Source organism: Salvelinus namaycush, chromosome 33 (assembly GCF_016432855.1).
Source record: "Salvelinus namaycush isolate Seneca chromosome 33, SaNama_1.0, whole genome shotgun sequence".
In the NCBI taxonomy this organism is placed as follows: Eukaryota; Metazoa; Chordata; class Actinopteri; order Salmoniformes; family Salmonidae; genus Salvelinus; species Salvelinus namaycush.
This window is the reverse complement of record NC_052339.1, coordinates 27095223-27109024: the sequence shown is the minus strand read 5'-3', so window position 1 is coordinate 27109024 and position 13802 is coordinate 27095223. Positions and strand designations below refer to the sequence as shown.

Genomic DNA, 13802 nt, shown 5'->3' with positions numbered 1-13802 from the left:
GACGTTCGATTTTTCATAGGGATCAATACTGAAGACAAGCAGGATCTTAATTTAACAGGCAGTGCAAGAATGGTTAGCCGCCATACGATGTCGCTTCTGTCGCAGTACGACTCCTGATAAAATAAAGAGACTTTCTGTCTCAGTACGACTCCCTGATAAAATAAAGAGACCTCTGTCTCAGTATGACTCCCTGATAAAATAAAGAGACCTCAGTCTCAGTATGACTCCCTGATAAAAATTAAAGAGACTTCTGTCTCAGTACGACTCCCTGATAAAATAAAGAGACTTCTGTCTCAGTAGACTCCCTGATAAAATAAAGAGACCTCTGTCTCAGTATGACTCCCTGATAAATAAAGAGACCTCGTCTCAGTACGACTCCCTGATAAAATAAAGAGACTTCTGTCTCAGTACGACTCCCTGATAAAATAAAGAGACCTCTGTCTCAGTATGACTCCCGGAATAAAATAAAGAGGACCTCAGTCTCAGTATGACTCCCTGATAAAATAAAGAGACTTCTGTAACTCAGTACGACTCCCTGATAAAATAAAGAGACTTCTGTCTCAGTACGACTCCCTGATAAAATAAAGAGACTTCTGTCTCAGTACGACTCCCTGATAAGTACTGACTCCCCTGATAAAATAAGAGACCTCTGTCTCAGTATGACTCCCTGATAAAATAAAGAGACCTCAGTCTCAGTATGACTCCATGATAAAATAAGAGACTTCTCGTCTCAGTACGACTCCTGATAAAATAAAGAGACTTCTGTCTCAGTACGACTCCCTGATAAAATAAAGAGACTTCGTCTCAGTACGACTCCCTGATAAAATAAAGAGACTTCTGTCTCAGTAGACTCCCTGATAAAATAAAGAGACTTTCTGTCTCAGTACGACTCCTGATAAAATAAAGAGACCTTCTGTCTCAGTATGACTCCCTGATAAAATAAAGAGACCTCAGTCTCAGTACGACTCCCTGATAAAATAAGAGACTTCTGTCTCAGTACGACTCCCTGATAAAATAAAGAGACTCTGTCTAGTATCGACTCCCTGATAAAATAAAGAGACTTCGTCTCAGTACGACTCCCTGATAAAATAAAGAGACTCTGTCTCAGTACGACTCCTGATAAAATAAAGAGACCTCTGTCTCAGTATGACTCCCTGATAAAATAAAGAGACCTCAGTCTCAGTACGACTCCCTGATAAAATAAGAGAGACTTCTGTCTCAGTACTGACTCCCTGATAAAATAAAGAGACCTTCTGTCTCAGTACGACTCCCTGATAAAATAAAGAGACCTCTGTCTCAGTATGACTCCCCTGATAAAATAAAGAGACTTCTGTCTCAGTATGACTCCCTGATAAAATAAAGAGACTTCTGTCTCAGTACGACTCCCTGATAAAATAAAGAGACTTCTGTCTCAGTACGACTCCCTGATAAAATAAAGAGACTTCTGTCTCAGTACGACTCCCTGATAAAATAAAGAGACCTTCTGTCTCAGTATGACTCCCTGATAAAATAAAGAGACCTCTGTCTCAGTATGACTCCCTGATAAAATAAAGAGACCTCAGTCTCAGTACGACTCCCTGATAAAATAAAGAGACTTCTGTCTCAGTACGACTCCCTGATAAAATAAAGAGACCTTCTGTCTCAGTATGACTCCCTGATAAAATAAAGAGACTTCATGTCTCAGTATGACTCCCTGATAAAATAAAGAGACTTCTGTCTCAGTACGACTCCCTGATAAAATAAAGAGACCTCTGTCTCAGTATGACTCCCTGATAAAATAAAGAGACCTCAGTCTCAGTATGACTCCCTGATAAAATAAAGAGACTTCTGTCTCAGTACGACTCCCTGATAAAATAAAGAGACTTCTGTCTCAGTACGACTCCCTGATAAAATAAAGAGACCTCTGTCTCAGTATGACTCCCTGATAAAATAAAGAGACCTCAGTCTCAGTATGACTCCCTGATAAAATAAAGAGACTTCTGTCTCAGTACGACTCCCTGATAAAATAAAGAGACTTCTGTCTCAGTACGACTCCCTGATAAAATAAAGAGACTTCTGTCTCAGTACGACTCCCTGATAAAATAAAGAGACTTCTGTCTCAGTACGACTCCCTGATAAAATAAAGAGACCTCTGTCTCAGTATGACTCCCATATAAAATAAAAGAGACCTCAGTCTCAGTACGACTCCCTGATAAAATAAAGAGACTTCTGTCTCAGTATGACTCCCTGATAAAATAAAGAGACCTCTGTCTCAGTACGACTCCCTGATAAAATAAAGAGACTTCTGTCTCAGTACGACTCCCTGATAAAATAAAGAGACCTCTGTCTCAGTATGACTCCCTGATAAAATAAAGAGACTTCTGTCTCAGTATGACTCCCTGATAAAATAAAGAGACTTCTGTCTCAGTACGACTCCCTGATAAAATAAAGAGACTTCTGTCTCAGTACGACTCCCTGATAAAATAAAGAGACCTCTGTCTCAGTATGACTCCCTGATAAAATAAAGAGACCTCAGTCTCAGTATGACTCCCATATAAAATAAAGAGACTTCTGTCTCAGTACGACTCCCTGATAAAATAAAGAGACCTCTGTCTCAGTATGACTCCCTGATAAAATAAAGAGACCTCAGTCTCAGTATGACTCCCTGATAAAATAAAGAGACTTCTGTCTCAGTACGACTCCCTGATAAAATAAAGAGACTTCTGTCTCAGTACGACTCCCTGATAAAATAAAGAGACCTCTGTCTCAGTATGACTCCCTGATAAAATAAAGAGACCTCAGTCTCAGTATGACTCCCATATAAAATAAAGAGACTTCTGTCTCAGTACGACTCCCTGATAAAATAAAGAGACCTCTGTCTCAGTATGACTCCCTGATAAAATAAAGAGACCTCAGTCTCAGTATGACTCCCTGATAAAATAAAGAGACTTCTGTCTCAGTACGACTCCCTGATAAAATAAAGAGACTTCTGTCTCAGTACGACTCCCTGATAAAATAAAGAGACTTCTGTCTCAGTACGACTCCCTGATAAAATAAAGAGACTTCTGTCTCAGTACGACTCCCTGATAAAATAAAGAGACCTCTGTCTCAGTACGACTCCCTGATAAAATAAAGAGACCTCAGTCTCAGTACGACTCCCTGATAAAATAAAGAGACTTCTGTCTCAGTACGACTCCCTGATAAAATAAAGAGACTTCTGTCTCAGTATGACTCCCTGATAAAATAAAGAGACTTCTGTCTCAGTATGACTCCCTGATAAAATAAGAGACTTCTGTCTCAGTATGACTCCCTGATAAAATAAAGAGACCTCTGTCTCAGTACGACTCCCTGATAAAATAAAGAGACTTCTGTCTCAGTACGACTCCCTGATAAAATAAAGAGACCTCTGTCTCAGTATGACTCCCTGATAAAATAAAGAGACTTCTGTCTCAGTATGACTCCCTGATAAAATAAAGAGACTTCTGTCTCAGTACGACTCCCTGATAAAATAAAGAGACTTCTGTCTCAGTACGACTCCCTGATAAAATAAAGAGACCTCTGTCTCAGTATGACTCCCTGATAAAATAAAGAGACCTCAGTCTCAGTATGACTCCCATATAAAATAAAGAGACTTCTGTCTCAGTACGACTCCCTGATAAAATAAAGAGACCTCTGTCTCAGTATGACTCCCTGATAAAATAAAGAGACCTCAGTCTCAGTATGACTCCCTGATAAAATAAAGAGACTTCTGTCTCAGTACGACTCCCTGATAAAATAAAGAGACTTCTGTCTCAGTACGACTCCCTGATAAAATAAAGAGACCTCTGTCTCAGTATGACTCCCTGATAAAATAAAGAGACCTCAGTCTCAGTATGACTCCCATATAAAATAAAGAGACTTCTGTCTCAGTACGACTCCCTGATAAAATAAAGAGACCTCTGTCTCAGTATGACTCCCTGATAAAATAAAGAGACCTCAGTCTCAGTATGACTCCCTGATAAAATAAAGAGACTTCTGTCTCAGTACGACTCCCTGATAAAATAAAGAGACTTCTGTCTCAGTACGACTCCCTGATAAAATAAAGAGACTTCTGTCTCAGTACGACTCCCTGATAAAATAAAGAGACTTCTGTCTCAGTACGACTCCCTGATAAAATAAAGAGACCTCTGTCTCAGTACGACTCCCTGATAAAATAAAGAGACCTCAGTCTCAGTACGACTCCCTGATAAAATAAAGAGACTTCTGTCTCAGTACGACTCCCTGATAAAATAAAGAGACTTCTGTCTCAGTATGACTCCCTGATAAAATAAAGAGACTTCTGTCTCAGTATGACTCCCTGATAAAATAAAGAGACCTCTGTCTCAGTACGACTCCCTGATAAAATAAAGAGACTTCTGTCTCAGTACGACTCCCTGATAAAATAAAGAGACCTCTGTCTCAGTATGACTCCCTGATAAAATAAAGAGACTTCTGTCTCAGTATGACTCCCTGATAAAATAAAGAGACTTCTGTCTCAGTACGACTCCCTGATAAAATAAAGAGACTTCTGTCTCAGTACGACTCCCTGATAAAATAAAGAGACCTCTGTCTCAGTATGACTCCCTGATAAAATAAAGAGACCTCAGTCTCAGTATGACTCCCATATAAAATAAAGAGACTTCTGTCTCAGTACGACTCCCTGATAAAATAAAGAGACCTCTGTCTCAGTATGACTCCCTGATAAAATAAAGAGACCTCAGTCTCAGTATGACTCCCTGATAAAATAAAGAGACTTCTGTCTCAGTACGACTCCCTGATAAAATAAAGAGACTTCTGTCTCAGTACGACTCCCTGATAAAATAAAGAGACCTCTGTCTCAGTATGACTCCCGGATAAAATAAAGAGACCTCAGTCTCAGTACGACTCCCTGATAAAATAAAGAGACTTCTGTCTCAGTACGACTCCCTGATAAAATAAAGAGACTTCTGTCTCAGTACGACTCCCTGATAAAATAAAGAGACTTCTGTCTCAGTACGACTCCCTGATAAAATAAAGAGACTTCTGTCTCAGTACGACTCCCTGATAAAATAAAGAGACCTCTGTCTCAGTATGACTCCCTGATAAAATAAAGAGACCTCAGTCTCAGTACGACTCCCTGATAAAATAAAGAGACTTCTGTCTCAGTACGACTCCCTGATAAAATAAAGAGACTTCTGTCTCAGTACGACTCCCTGATAAAATAAAGAGACCTCTGTCTCAGTATGACTCCCTGATAAAATAAAGAGACCTCTGTCTCAGTATGACTCCCTGATAAAATAAAGAGACTTCTGTCTCAGTATGACTCCCTGATAAAATAAAGAGACTTCTGTCTCAGTACGACTCCCTGATAAAATAAAGAGACTTCTGTCTCAGTACGACTCCCTGATAAAATAAAGAGACTTCTGTCTCAGTACGACTCCCTGATAAAATAAAGAGACTTCTGTCTCAGTACGACTCCCTGATAAAATAAAGAGACCTCTGTCTCAGTATGACTCCCTGATAAAATAAAGAGACCTCAGTCTCAGTACGACTCCCTGATAAAATAAAGAGACTTCTGTCTCAGTACGACTCCCTGATAAAATAAAGAGACTTCTGTCTCAGTATGACTCCCTGATAAAATAAAGAGACTTCTGTCTCAGTATGACTCCCTGATAAAATAAAGAGACTTCTGTCTCAGTACGACTCCCTGATAAAATAAAGAGACCTCTGTCTCAGTATGACTCCCTGATAAAATAAAGAGACCTCAGTCTCAGTATGACTCCCTGATAAAATAAAGAGACTTCTGTCTCAGTACGACTCCCTGATAAAATAAAGAGACTTCTGTCTCAGTACGACTCCCTGATAAAATAAAGAGACCTCTGTCTCAGTATGACTCCCTGATAAAATAAAGAGACCTCAGTCTCAGTATGACTCCCTGATAAAATAAAGAGACTTCTGTCTCAGTACGACTCCCTGATAAAATAAAGAGACTTCTGTCTCAGTACGACTCCCTGATAAAATAAAGAGACTTCTGTCTCAGTACGACTCCCTGATAAAATAAAGAGACTTCTGTCTCAGTACGACTCCCTGATAAAATAAAGAGACCTCTGTCTCAGTATGACTCCCATATAAAATAAAGAGACCTCAGTCTCAGTACGACTCCCTGATAAAATAAAGAGACTTCTGTCTCAGTATGACTCCCTGATAAAATAAAGAGACCTCTGTCTCAGTACGACTCCCTGATAAAATAAAGAGACTTCTGTCTCAGTACGACTCCCTGATAAAATAAAGAGACCTCTGTCTCAGTATGACTCCCTGATAAAATAAAGAGACTTCTGTCTCAGTATGACTCCCTGATAAAATAAAGAGACTTCTGTCTCAGTACGACTCCCTGATAAAATAAAGAGACTTCTGTCTCAGTACGACTCCCTGATAAAATAAAGAGACCTCTGTCTCAGTATGACTCCCTGATAAAATAAAGAGACCTCAGTCTCAGTATGACTCCCATATAAAATAAAGAGACTTCTGTCTCAGTACGACTCCCTGATAAAATAAAGAGACCTCTGTCTCAGTATGACTCCCTGATAAAATAAAGAGACCTCAGTCTCAGTATGACTCCCTGATAAAATAAAGAGACTTCTGTCTCAGTACGACTCCCTGATAAAATAAAGAGACTTCTGTCTCAGTACGACTCCCTGATAAAATAAAGAGACCTCTGTCTCAGTATGACTCCCGGATAAAATAAAGAGACCTCAGTCTCAGTATGACTCCCTGATAAAATAAAGAGACTTCTGTCTCAGTACGACTCCCTGATAAAATAAAGAGACTTCTGTCTCAGTACGACTCCCTGATAAAATAAAGAGACTTCTGTCTCAGTACAACTCCCTGATAAAATAAAGAGACTTCTGTCTCAGTACGACTCCCTGATAAAATAAAGAGACTTCTGTCTCAGTACGACTCCCTGATAAAATAAAGAGACCTCTGTCTCAGTATGACTCCCTGATAAAATAAAGAGACCTCAGTCTCAGTACGACTCCCTGATAAAATAAAGAGACTTCTGTCTCAGTATGACTCCCTGATAAAATAAAGAGACCTCTGTCTCAGTACGACTCCCTGATAAAATAAAGAGACTTCTGTCTCAGTACGACTCCCTGATAAAATAAAGAGACCTCTGTCTCAGTATGACTCCCTGATAAAATAAAGAGACTTCTGTCTCAGTATGACTCCCTGATAAAATAAAGAGACTTCTGTCTCAGTACGACTCCCTGATAAAATAAAGAGACTTCTGTCTCAGTACGACTCCCTGATAAAATAAAGAGACCTCTGTCTCAGTATGACTCCCTGATAAAATAAAGAGACCTCAGTCTCAGTATGACTCCCATATAAAATAAAGAGACTTCTGTCTCAGTACGACTCCCTGATAAAATAAAGAGACCTCTGTCTCAGTATGACTCCCTGATAAAATAAAGAGACCTCAGTCTCAGTATGACTCCCTGATAAAATAAAGAGACTTCTGTCTCAGTACGACTCCCTGATAAAATAAAGAGACTTCTGTCTCAGTACGACTCCCTGATAAAATAAAGAGACCTCTGTCTCAGTATGACTCCCGGATAAAATAAAGAGACCTCAGTCTCAGTATGACTCCCTGATAAAATAAAGAGACTTCTGTCTCAGTACGACTCCCTGATAAAATAAAGAGACTTCTGTCTCAGTACGACTCCCTGATAAAATAAAGAGACTTCTGTCTCAGTACGACTCCCTGATAAAATAAAGAGACTTCTGTCTCAGTACGACTCCCTGATAAAATAAAGAGACCTCTGTCTCAGTATGACTCCCTGATAAAATAAAGAGACCTCAGTCTCAGTACGACTCCCTGATAAAATAAAGAGACTTCTGTCTCAGTACGACTCCCTGATAAAATAAAGAGACTTCTGTCTCAGTATGACTCCCTGATAAAATAAAGAGACTTCTGTCTCAGTATGACTCCCTGATAAAATAAAGAGACTTCTGTCTCAGTATGACTCCCTGATAAAATAAAGAGACTTCTGTCTCAGTATGACTCCCTGATAAAATAAAGAGACCTCAGTCTCAGTATGACTCCCTGATAAAATAAAGAGACTTCTGTCTCAGTACGACTCCCTGATAAAATAAAGAGACTTCTGTCTCAGTATGACTCCCTGATAAAATAAAGAGACCTCTGTCTCAGTACGACTCCCTGATAAAATAAAGAGACTTCTGTCTCAGTATGACTCCCTGATAAAATAAAGAGACTTCTGTCTCAGTATGACTCCCTGATAAAATAAAGAGACTTCTGTCTCAGTATGACTCCCTGATAAAATAAAGAGACTTCTGTCTCAGTATGACTCCCTGATAAAATAAAGAGACCTCAGTCTCAGTATGACTCCCTGATAAAATAAAGAGACTTCTGTCTCAGTACGAGTCCCTGATAAAATAAAGAGACTTCTGTCTCAGTACGACTCCCTGATAAAATAAAGAGACCTCAGTCTCAGTATGACTCCCTGATAAAATAAAGAGACTTCTGTCTCAGTATGACTCCCTGATAAAATAAAGAGACTTCTGTCTCAGTACGACTCCCTGATAAAATAAAGAGACTTCTGTCTCAGTACGACTCCCTGATAAAATAAAGAGACCTCTGTCTCAGTATGACTCCCTGATAAAATAAAGAGACTTCTGTCTCAGTATGACTCCCTGATAAAATAAAGGTTAAATAAAGAAAATAAAGAAATGTCAGTTAGACTAACTTTGATACATTAAGGTCCTGCCGTCACCCCATCTCTATCCCTGGTGAACTCTGCCACACACACACACACACACACACACACACATACACATACACACACACACACACACACACACACACACACACACACACACACACACACACACACACACACACACACACACACACACACACACACACACAGTACATCCCCACATACATACACTCAAACCCATCCCATCCCCCCACACACACCAACCCCCCACACACACCAACACACCACCAACTTACTGTATCACAACCGGCCATGATTGGGAGTCCCATAGGGCGGCGCACAATAGGCCCAGCGTCGTTAGGGTTTGGCCGGTGTAGGCCGTCATTGTAAATAAGAATTTGTTCTTAACTGACTTGCCTAGTTAAATAAAAGTGAAATAATTTTAAATAAATAAAAAGCTACCTCCTAAACTCCTCTCCCCAAACAGCGAAACAAACCCACCTCCACCACGCAGGTGTAGACGGAGCCATCGAGCAGGGTGACCTTGCACTGCATGTTCCTGGAGCTGCGGACACTCCGTCCTCCACCGGGAGACCTGGACAGCTTACTGGTGGACGACCTGTACGAGGTCCTGTCCTCCTCCGCCTGCGATGGCTCCAGCTGATTCCCCTGTGGGACCACGTCTCCCTCCGCTCTCTCGTCGCCGTTCTGGACAGGGGGGACATGTTTTAACACAGCACCGTGGGCATGTTGAAGAGGTATGATTATGATAATGTGTTGTTTTGGACCAAACAGGTTGTGACACGAATGGTCAAGTGGAATAAATAGTTGGTTTGCCGGATGAATCTGACAGGAAAGTTCAGAGAAAATATTTGGACACTTGTTTATTATCATGTGGGTGTTTGATAATGTATCAAATGTTTCTGTGACGAATATAAAGCCTTTTCCTAATGCACTTCCTGTATGACGATGACGATGCGTATTTTGTGGGTGTGGCTAACCTGCTCTTTCCTGACAGGCGTGCTGTGGGCGGCAGCCGGGGGAAAAGAGTCCGCCTCCAGTTGTGGAGCCGCACTGGCCTCCTGCTGGTCCGCGCTAGACTCTGAATTTGGTTCTGTCGTCATGGCGATTCACCCTACAACACAGGAAATAAATACACACAACATGAGACGGGAGAATTTGGACGGAGAAAACGGGTACAACACATGCCCTTATACATGCCCACATGTCTAGCTACAACTCACACCCAACTCATTTATAAGAATACGCTATGATAATAAAGTGAGTACTTTGTGCATAGCTTCAGAATGACAGCGTACGCTCCTAGAAATAAAGTGCCTCCTAGAACAGAAAGGGTTCTTCGGCTGTCCCCATAGAAGAACCCTTTGAAGAACCCTTTCTGGTTCCAGATAGAACCCTTTTGGTTCCAAGTAGAACCCTTTTGGGTTACATGTAGAACCCTTTCCACATAGGGTTCAACACGGAACCCAAAAGAGTTCTACCTGGAACCAAAAAATGTTCTCCTATGGGGACAGCCGAAGAACCCTTTTGGAACCCTTTTTTCTAAGAGTGTACAGCAATGCAGGGATATCATCATATTGACAACCGCCACATCGTCCATCTGAGGAGCACTTCCTTACAGTGGGGAGAACACGTATTTGATACACTGCCGATTTTGCAGGTTTTCCTACTTACAAAGCATGTAGAGGTCTGTAATTTTTATCATAGGTACACTTCAACTGTGAGAGACGGAATCTAAAACAAAAATCCAGAAAATCACATTGTATGATTTTTAAGTAATTAATTTGCATTTTATTGCATGACATAAGTATTTGATCACCTACCAACCAGTAAGAATTCCAGCTCTCACAGACCTGTTAGTTTTTCTTTAAGAAGCCCTCCTGTTCTCCACTCATTACCTGTATTAACTGCACCTGTTTGAACTTGTTACCTGTATAAAAGACACCTGTCCACACACTCAATCAAACAGACTCCAACCTCTCCACAATGGCCAAGACCAGAGAGCTGTGTAAGGACATCATGGATAAAATTGTAGACCTGCACAAGGCTGGGATGGGCTACAGGACAATAGGCAAGCAGCTTGGTGAGAAGGCAACAACTGTTGGCGCAATTATTAGAAAATGGAAGAAGTTCAAGATGACGGTCAATCACCCTCGGTCTGGGGCTCCATGCAAGATCTCACCTCGTGGGGCATCAATGATCATGAGGAAGGTGAGGGATCAGCCCAGAACTACACGGCAGGACCTGGTCAATGACCTGAAGAGAGCTGGGACCACAGTCTCAAAGAAAACCATTAGTAACACACTACGCCGTCATGGATTCAAATTCTGCAGCGCACGCAAGGTCCCCTTGCTCAAGCCAGCGCATGTCCAGGCCCGTCTGAAGTTTGCCAATGACCACCTGGATGATCCAGAGGAGGAATGGGAGAAGGTCATGTGGTCTGATGAGACAAAAATAGAGCTATTTGGGCTAAACTCCACTCGCCGTGTTTGGAGGAAGAAGAAGGATGAGTACAACCCGAAGAACACCATCCCAACCGGTCAAACACCATCCCAACCGGTCAACTACTGGTCAAATAACTACTGGTCAGATAAATACTGGTCAAATAACTACTGGTCAATAAGTACTGGTCAGATAACTACTGGTCAGATAACTACTGGTCAATAACTACTGATCAGATAACTACTAGTAAAATAACTACTGGTCAAATAACTACTGGTCAGATAAATACAGGTCAGATAACTACTGGTCAATAAGTACTGGTCAATAAGTACTGGTCAGATAACTACTGGTCAATAACTACTGATCAATAACTACTGGTCAATAACTACTAGTAAAATAACTACTGGTCAGATAACTACTGGTCAGATAACTACTGGTCAATAACTACTGGTCAGATAACTACTGGTCAGATAACTACTGGTCAAATAACTACTGGTCAGATTACTGGTTAGATAACTACTGGTCAGATAAATACTGGTCAAATAACTACTGGTCAGATAACTACTGGTCAATAACTACTAGTCAAATAACTACTGGTCAGATAACTACTGGTCAGATAACTACTGGTCAGATAACTACTGGTCAAATTACTACTGGTCAGATTACTGGTTAGATAACTACTGGTCAGATAAATACTGGTCAAATAACTACTGGTCAGATAACTACTGGTCAATAACTCCTAGTCAAATAACTACTGGTCAGATAACTACTGGTCAGATAACTACTGGTCAAATTACTACTGGTCAGATTACTGGTTAGATAACTACTGGTCAATAACTCCTAGTCAAATAACTACTGGTCAGATAACTACTGGTCAGATAACTACTGGTCAAATTACTACTGGTCAGATTACTGGTTAGATAACTACTGGTCAATAACTCCTAGTCAAATAACTACTGGTCAGATAACTACTGATCAAATAACTACTGGTCAGATAACTACTGGTCAGATAAATACTGGTCAGATAACTACTGGTCAGATAACTACTGGTCAGATAACTACTGGTCAATAACTACTGGTCAATAACTACTGGTCAAATAACTACTGGTCAAATAACTACTGGTTAATAACTACTGGTCAAATATATTCAGCTGTCTTAAAGGACAAAGTAAGGTAAAAATATAAAATGCCTCTTTACAAAAACAAACAAACAAAAAACACTTCAGTCCATTAAAGTTAATTTGCTAATAATTTGACACCATATCATCAACCTATTACCATTTCATGATTCTTATGTGCTAACTCCACATTAATCACTGTAAATATGTATTAGTGTCATTAATGATGTATCCATGCTGTAATGAATCTGCGAGGGAAACGTAAGTATGTGAACTTTGGCCTGCATGGCTGGAGGTGTTTGGCTGGGGTAGTGCGGCATTCGGACACACACACACACACACGCAAACACACAAACACACACACAAACACACACACACACACACACACACACACACACACACACACACACACACACACACACACACACACACACACACACACACACACACAGGGCTGTGGCAGGGTTGACATAGCTGTTGATGCCCTGTCAGTCATAGTTAAAGTTCTATGTACCCCTACAAATATACAATTCAAACTACAACATGGGTCAAAAATATACAGTTCAAACTACAACATGGGTCAAAAATATACAGTTCAAACTACAACATGGGTCAAAAATATACAATTCAAACTACAACATGGGTCATAAATATACAATTCAAACCACAACATGGGTCATAAATATACAATTCAAACCACAACATGGGTCAAAAATATACAATTCAAACCACAACATGGGTCAAAAATATACAATTCAAACCACAACATGGGTCATAAATATACAATTCAAACCACAACATGGGTCAAAAATATACAATTCAAACCACAACATGAGTCATAAATATACAATTCAAACCACAACATGAGACAAAAATATACAATTCAAACCACTTCTCTTAACTCACGGATGTTTTACAAATGACCCCACGATGAACCAAAATGTTTAGTTTTTTTACTCAGTTTCAAAAATATTTTAGTCACAATGTGAAATATCAGACAAGCTCAGGTACATACTGTTTTGACAAAATTTGAGGTGAAGACACACACACACACACACACACACACACACACACACACACACACACACACACACACACACACACACACACACACACACACACACACACACACACACACCAACAAAGATCCCCTACCAGGGTTGGGGAGTAACAGATTACATGTAATGGTGTGACTGCTGTCGGCATCCAAAGATTATCCAACTTGAATTAATGCTTGGAGGAAAAGGATGAGAGCAGTGGTGTAGTCTACGGCGATACGGATATCACTTATTATTGATATCTACATAGCGCATTGATGTGAATCACACTGCTGCTCTCTCATTTAGCTATTTGCGCCTTACGGATTGTGGTTGTTGTGGATGGCTGTTCACAAATCTAAATGTGTATTTAAACCCAATAATGGTTGAATTCAAGAACTTTAAGCTGCCTATCAATCATTGTTTTTGAAACCAGTGGACAGCCAGTGAAAAATGCGCTCTTGTAACAGCTG

At 40.3% G+C, this 13802-nt stretch overlaps 1 long non-coding RNA gene across 1 annotated transcript in view; it reads right to left on the bottom strand.

Moving 5' to 3' along the window:
• Positions 1–9218: 9218 nt before the first annotated feature.
• LOC120027613 overlaps positions 9219–13802 on the bottom strand; it is a 63064-nt gene continuing 58480 nt past the window's right edge. The window contains exons 2-3 of the long non-coding RNA XR_005473331.1: positions 9713–9825; positions 9219–9419 (exon numbers count right to left, since the gene is read on the bottom strand). This is a non-coding gene — a long non-coding RNA (uncharacterized LOC120027613). The remainder of the gene's footprint in view (positions 9420–9712; positions 9826–13802) is intronic.